Here is an 8,418-nt window from a genome sequence, read left to right as displayed (position 1 = left end):
TGCCTTACCTGACAGCGGATTGCAGTTGCTGCCACCAGGAAGAGCTCAGGCCCGGCGCAACACCCTCCCGCCTCTGGTTTTAGCCCTAAAATGTGCATTTCTCCAATGCGTTATTTACACGCCCTCGGCCTTGAGCAGGGAGAGGCCCGTGCAATGCCAGGAGAGCCAGCAGTGCTGCTGCTGTGTCTTCCAGCTCTTGTGGGACCAGGAGCTGCCATGGGGCACCACTCACCTCTGTACCTCCACGTGGGGCAGACCCAACCCCGAGAGAAGCTGGTGGCCACCACAGCATCGCCCCTGTCCCTGCTGGGCTGTGCTCGGGAGAGCTCCGCTCTTCAGCAATTTTCCAGGTGGGTTGAAGGACCATCGGGTGCTCAGCCCATGGGGACAGAGGTGTAAGAGCAGCCAGGACCAAGGATGTGGTGCCCGAGCCTCCTGCAGACACACAGCTTGTCTGCGTGCAGCAGCGCGGAGCCACAGCGTCACAGAACCTCTTTGGTTGTCTCCTCGTGCTAGGCTGAGGCTGCGAGGGGAAATACAGTCCATCAGGCAATGCTTATTAATGGGACACTTGACTTCAAGAAGCCTTCAGAACTACTCAATTAATATAAATAATGCTACATTTCATTTGTTGTCCCAATTATCACCCATATTTAAGTGCACTAATCACTATAGAATTGTAGTTTTCATTTCTACGTGACACACAGGACTTGGTTCAGGGCATCTTCTGCTTCACGAGCTATGCTTATAACTTGACTTTTGATTTGTCGTGAAGTCAGTGGGGTTACACAGAAGATGGGAAACGGGTTTGGCCCGAGCGAGGCTTTTTTTATCCGGTGTGAAGCAGCCTGGTCATGGATGCTGTCTGCCATGGTTGGGGAACAACCACGCAGAATGCTGAGGCCAGATTTACACAGAGGGTTATATATATTTGTACATGGGTTATAAACAATAACATAAGATTTTTTAAACCAGGAAAAAGCAGATAATTGTACTTAAAATTGGAGATGTGTACAGCCTCCCTCCTATGCAGGACTAAAAATCCAGAGGTGCTATAAATAGTAACATTCCTAAAATCACATCCAAAGCGAGTTTTATTGTAACAAAGCTTGGCTTATCTTTAGTGGTATCAAGTTTTACTACTTTTTGCAGAAGACTAAATAAGACCTTTGACAGCTGCTACTGTCAGACAGTGGTATTTTTGCTGCTGGAACCATGGCATTTAACAGATGGAAAAGCAGATAATGTAATAATATAGCATTCGCAAGTAACATTTCAGAAGTGGTAGTCATGGTCTTTAAATAAAACCGGGTAAAGCAGAGCTGAGTCAACTTTGCTCCTGGATCAAAGCAAGCTCCAGTTGCTTCAACTTTGACAATGTCAAAAATGTTCCTTAAAAACTAAAGGGACAAAAATTCAAACACCATAATTGGAATGAGGCGGTAGTGCCTGCGGGCTCTGCAGGGAGAGCGGTGGTGCAGAACCTGCGAAGACCCCCACATGCAGGGGGCACCGGCCGCTGCACATGAATGGACCGGGACCACCAGGTTTCCACCAGTGAGGCCACCCACCAGCTCTCCTCGTTGCTTCCAAAATGTGGCAGGAGTTGTACAGAGCTCCCAGCTGCATTTGGTGGGCAGTTTGTCCCAGCCAGTCACTGGAGCACCCCAGGGAGCTCAAGGTCCTTATCCTCACAGCATCATCTCCCACTTTAACCTTTGAAGAAGAGAGGGACACACAAATCAAGTGAGCAGGACACAGCAGTTCCACCCCCTCACAGAGAATGTTTTTAGTTTACTATTCATAAAAATAACACATCACAAGAGCATTGCTTGTCTCCCAGCCAAATATGGAGACCAAATAAAGCATTAGCAAAAACCCACTTTGCTGGGCTGGTTGAGGCACCGGTTGTGTCATCTTTGGTGTGTTGACACAAATACATGCTGTATCCAGCTTGCCTTTTGAAATAATAGCTCACTCAATCTTCATTGTGGGACTAAATGAATCAACAACCCTTCAGGGCAGGTCCTGACGGAGCCTGCTGCTACCATTTGTATCAAATAGCGGATACCAGCCCACAGGAAATTATTGCAGCAAGTCAAAATATTCAGTGTGACTGCTGCAGGGAGGACGAACTGCTCCTACCAAATCCAAGCGTTATCTCATCCCTGGCACCTCTTCTGATCAACGTTTGGCTTTACGTGCTGAAAGCCCTTTGCACTTCAACTCTGAAGCTCACACTGCTGCTGCTGCAAAGGGTGAGAGGGAACAGAGGGCAAGAGAAGAGGGGACAGAGAGAAGTGAATTGCCATCCATCAGAGATTCCTGTCCGGCAACCCTCAGCAAGTCATTTGGGCTTAAATCCCTTAAGATATTGGGTGTCGCCTCTTACTATTTCTTTAAGCTTCCTACCCTTGGGCGCTGAATGACGGTACCTGGTCCCGCTGCCCCTGAACGTGGAGCTGAGGCTGTGAGCACCCACAGCACCACTGGGATAAAAAGGGCTTGAAACCATAGCTGTTAGTTGAACAGCCCAATGAAGAGTCAATAGCAGCAGTTTTGGTTAACAAGAGAAGTAGCTCTCTGCGCTGGGAACCTCCCATGACCATCTGCATCCTTTGAGGCTCCCTCATGTCAATCAGCCTGTGATCTCTGGCTCATTCGAACTGCTTCCACCGGATACAAAGCTCTCAGGATTCACACACAGAGGCAAATCCCCAAGCTGCTTTGTGAAACCTCTGAAACTCAGCCATCACGAAGCAAACAGACCACGCACAAGCTGAGCGAGCACAGGAGCCTCATCTTCCTTCATTTATAACTGTGTGTTTACAGATGGACTCGCAGCTCTTTGCAAGTCATCCTGCTACCTTTTGGAGAACCACAAGGCATAGTCATACTCCTGTAGAGAGAGGGAGTCAAAGCTACTTCACCTCAATAATTCCTTAACAACTTTTCTGGCTACAAAAAGCTATAAAGATGGCAGATTCTGGTATTTTCCTGGCACTGGTTGTGTGAGAAGATGAGTAGAGGCATGGTAGTGGTGGGATATCAGGGTGCTGGGGATTTGCTCTGAAGCAGCTTTGGGGATTGCCTTCATCCTCCCCAGGGAGTCCTCACCTATGCAGAGGCAAGCATAAGATGGCATCTATGACTTACATAGCTCAAACCAGAAAACAGTTCTATCCTGATTTCTGAATGAAATGAGGCTTGGGCAGCTGTATTGCTTTTTGCCTGACTAGTCCCTCATAATTTCTGAAATCATCAGTCACTTTCAATAAAACTTGGCTGAGAGGAAGACATCTAAAGGTATTGCCTGACCAACAGGTTTTAGGGGAAAGAGGCAGTTGGGTAGAGGTGAGTCTGCTCCTGCCTCCACAGAAGGAAGGACCGTGGTGCAACCTCAGCTGCTGCTGGGGAAAGGGGGCACAAGCACTTGCCAGAAATTCTCCAGCCAGAGCTCACACCACGTTCAGCAGAAGATCCTCCATCCTCGGGCTTGGTTTCATTTCTGTGAGTCAGCAAAGCTCCCGGTGCCCATGGAAACAGAAATGCAGGCTGGAGCATTGCTGGGGGAAGGCACTCACATCACCCTCCTGCCTGGACCCCCTCGTGCCGGGAAGGAGCTGAATGCACATGGCAGCTTCGCTCCAGCTCAAAGAAATCATCAATCAGAAAACAGATTTCCTCAGCTCTGCCGTTTGGAAAACTTTTTGGTTAACAGGTTTGGTTTGGTTTGGTTAACAGGCTAGGACTCCTAACTCTTGTTATAATTGCAAAAATCAGTCATAAGCTTAGGGTCGACTTTTCCTTTGCCAAAGTATTATTCTCCCATGTTTTTAACTAATATATGCAAACATAACTTTTTTTTGGTTATTGTTGGTATTCTGACCTTGCAAAAACCCAAGACTAAAAATCTCTGCTCAACCATTTTAATTTCTTTTTGTGGCTCTCTGGTCTGCGAAATTGGAGGGTTGCTCTAGGACCCAATACTGCTGGAATTTATCTGTTTAGAGAAAAGCCTGGTTTAATCTACGCTTTGAAGAACAAAGCAGAACATACAAAAAAATTATATGGACTGTGCAAAGAGATTATAAAGGAGAAAATAGGACAAAACAACATGGGTCAAATTTGGGACATAATCCAACATTGTAAATTTGTGCTTATGGGCCCAAATGTTTCCTCGTTAAAATCAGCAGTTGTGTCTGTGAGGGGCTGGCGTGTGAAGGAAGGCATCCTCTGCGGCTGCGCCTCTTGGGAAAGGGGCAGTTTCCCATCCAGCAGAAACTTACAGTCTGAAACACAACATTAAATGTCTTCATCTCACAAATGCTGACACACGCGGGACTCCTTTCACAGAAAAGGCTCTCCTGAAAGCAACGCAACTGTGCAGAAAGTTAAAGCTAAGCGTGTGGGTGAGCAATTGCAAGTTCACAGCCTACGGGGCCTTTATCCCTATAGGCACAAAACCTTATGTTTCTAATTAAATTAACTCATTTATACCTGTGGGAAAATCCCAGCCCAGTATCACAGAGTGCGCTGCACCAACAAATAAACTGACATTCGTAACAACTGATGCGTTAACCGGGATTTGAATAGAATCATTTAAGCACTAATAACATTTCCATCTCTGGAGGTCAAGCCTTTTCACTCCCGTGCATTTTGACATCCATTAGTAACTGAACATTTTCCTAATAGGAACCTAATTAAAGTCAACACACCAAGCATTTGTTTGCATAAATATAAACAGAAGCTGGAGATAAAATTAACCAGTACTGGGAGAGTCTGGCACGTACAATGGAATCTTAACGTTTAGGGTCAAGACAGTAGATACACATTCTTAACTATGACACATACCAAATGCAATACTGGGTGAGATCAATAGTGATGCTCCCAGGCCAGTATCCTATCTCCTTCAACAGCAGCTTTAGGAGGAAAGCTAAAGGACTTCTCTAGATGAGAAGCACACCCCCAGGAGATCGCCTACCGAAACACCAAGCAATTACTTGTGCTCGGAAACACGACTTCCTTATTCTCATATATACCAAAGCAAGTCAGGTAAACTAAAGATCAGGGAAATTAAGTGTGCTTACTTACTCCCGGCCTGCAAATATGCAGAATTTTTTTGGTTTGGTTTGGTTTTTTTGTGATTTTTTTCATGGGAATTTGTGTTCATTTGTTTTGGGTTTTCTTATAGAAGTTAGACCATATCTATGGTTTCAATGAAGTTAACATTTAAGTTAAAATACAGCTATTGGTGAGAACAGATCAATAAGCTATTTGTGCTTTTCTTATTCTGCATGTTGATTTTCTTATAGGGCTGTACAGTAGACTCCTAAGTGCACAATTGGGAAACTAGTGAAGGCTAGTTCAGAAAAAAAAAAAAAAGCTGTTCCCAGCACAGTTGTCTGTGGTAACCGTAGCAGAGGTTAGTTTGAAAATTAATTTATTTCAACACACAGAAAATGCATAGATGCATATACAAGACACTTCGAAATAGCATACCTATAGGCTGCAAAACAGCACTTCCAAGTAGTTTGGAAGAAAAAAGATGCTTCTGCCTGCTGCAGTGAAAAAACATCCTCAATATTATAAAAAGATGTATTAAAGAAGCCCAGGGACCAATTATTACTTGAAAGATAAGCAGGATGTTTTGAAGAATGGCTCAAAGCATAGAAGTGTCTAAATTCCTTATCTTCCAAAAAACCTTGGCAGGGGAGGAAAGATTATCATGACCTAATTTCTTGTTTCCAGATGGATTTTTTTTCCTTTTCCCCCCGACAGAAACCTGCCTAGTCACTGCAAAGTGTAGCATTCAAGGAGGACTGTATTTTACAAAGATGTCTAGAAAACAAATCATCTGTATGACTCCATATAACAAACTGAGGAAATAATGCAGCTGCTACCTCATGACAAGTGGAAAATCTTCTCTAGTTACCAGCAACGTATATCATCCAAGGTTATTTTTCAGACTCACTACAGTTCACCATATGGTCTCACAAATGGCTGCACCAGCATCAGGAGGGAGTGGGTGCAAGGGGGAAAGTGGAATCACTTCTTTCAAGTGGTTTAAAACATCTATTAGAATTCTAGGCTAGGATAAATAAGAGCATTTCCTTGCCGCCTTCTTTTCAACATTTCCATAGATTTTCACTTTTGGGCTCTGATCTTCAAGCAGTGGTTGCTTTAGGCCAGACCAAAGGCTGACCCCGCACTGCATCTGCTAGGATAGTGGCCAAGAGCCAGAACCATGGGAAAAGAGTGTAAGGAATGTGACAAGTTTAAAATGACCCTTCCTCCATCAGCTTCCAATAACCAGTAGTTCAGAAATCTTCATGCAGAGTGCACTAAAACCGCGAAAGAATCATAGTTGAAGTATTGATCCTATAGTTGGAAGAGAGTTTGGTACTAGCAAGAGAGTTTTAAGTTAAAAAACCCAAAACTTATAAATATATATAAAACATGGATCTGAACAGAGAAAGGTGCCATCATGCCACATAGCTACAGTAATTATTGCAGTTCAAAATCAGGTGGACAAGCTGTCACATGCACAAATACAGATGTATTTCACCAGTCTGCAGTAATTACTAAAAAAAAAAGAAAAAAAACCACACCAAAATCCCTACACTGAGGGAAAAGAAGTCATGGTAAAGCAGCCCCAAAGCAGTTGAGAAGCCACGCTTCAGAGCCACTCAAGCTGTCCCGGTTTGGCTGCTGTCCCAGAGGGACTCATCACCCACACCACCTAGGTCAAACGGGCAGCACAGGTACTAGAGAAACTTCTCTCCCACGCACGCAGTTTTTAAACAATGATCAGTCTAGCTGCTTATCCAGAAAGTTTCAAAAGATCTAGCATGTAAAATAAAACCCCATTGTTCCCGGCTTTTAATAATAATTCCCTGAAAAGCATCTCTAACGATCACGGCCACACGGGCTTTACGGGAGAGCTAACCATGGAGGACAGACCATACATCTTTGCCCTGGGAAAAGCTGCAGAGCATTTCTTCCTGGACCCACTGACCAACTGGAAGAGGAACTTTGATTTGGGAGACAAGCAGCTGGAGAGGGGAGAAGATGGAGAACATCACAAAGGTTTTCAAACCATAATTGCTGTGAAGACGATGTATTAGAAGTATCTGCTTGCTACTTTCTGCAATACAGCAGCTCTCAAGGGTCTCTCAGGCACAGAAAGGCCTCCAGCATCACCAGAAACACACAAAAACTTATAACTATTAAACCTAATGGTAATGCTACCCTTGCCTTCCTCTGCCTGCTAAGAATTAATGTCCTCGGGTTTCTGTGGGTGTTCACCCTAAGGCCTTCCCCAAAAGAATGAATTTCACCTCACACATCAGTACGCTGGCATACAGAGACAGGAGCAGGCACATGCAAAATAAACAGCTACTGATATCTGTTATTCTGGGATATTAGTGAAAAAGACAACAGGGAAACTGTGTAGAACTTGCCTTCACCAACTGCCCTTCGCTCTTTTTCTCTTCTTTTTTTCCACTCAAGTACAAGTAATGCTTTAATGTTTTCCTTGAGACAAACTATTCTGATAAATGTTTATGTAGTTAAAAAGAAATTCCCCGCTTCGTGAGTAGCTGGATGTTTAGACAGTTTAATATAGAAAACATTATACTGTCTCTGTTGTAGCAGTTTGTAGGAAAGTTTGATGCAAGATCAGTTTCCTGTTCCAGTCATGTCACATTGTAATTTATAATAGTACACAACGAGGTAGCAGCTCTGAGGGACGCATCATGCCAAAATAGAGGGCATGACACAGCAAACAATAGCATTAGCAGAGCACCAGTTTGCAAGCTTTTGGGGGCTGGTTTGTTTGATTTGGGGTTTGTTTTGTTGGCTTTTTTTTTTGAGACAATGGAAAGAATAAGAGTGCTGACCTCAAATCCTCCCACCTACTCGTAGCAGAATGATTGATAATACCTCTCAGATCTTAATCCACAACAGGAGCCCACTGTATGAGGTACTCTACAAGCAACGCAGTCCTTGAACTTTACAGGAGTCACCTTTTCCTTCTTACCTGCAGAAATCATCCACACGTAGTCATTCTGCAGCCTGAGTCCCAAGCTCTGCAGGAGAGACCCAGTGTTTTCTCCACTGCTGCAGATGTTCCAGATCTTCATCCAAACGCTCTTCAGGGCCTGATTCAACCGAGTATTACACTGCCTAGTAGTGCTATTAAACATGAAAAGTTTATCCAAACACTCCCAACCCCCTCCCTGTGATAATATGAAACAAAGTGCCCCCATCTCCATTTTTACCTGCAGTTTGATCAGTTTTAGCTTGGATGGGTCTGTGGGAACAAATAAGAGCAATAACAGCCATTTACTACTGACTGTAGTGCCAGGTAATGTTCAATCACCATCCAAAGAGGAAACAAAACGAGTATTTCATTTT

Source organism: Larus michahellis, chromosome 8 (assembly GCF_964199755.1).
Source record: "Larus michahellis chromosome 8, bLarMic1.1, whole genome shotgun sequence".
In the NCBI taxonomy this organism is placed as follows: Eukaryota; Metazoa; Chordata; class Aves; order Charadriiformes; family Laridae; genus Larus; species Larus michahellis.
This window is presented reverse-complemented; position numbering follows the sequence as displayed.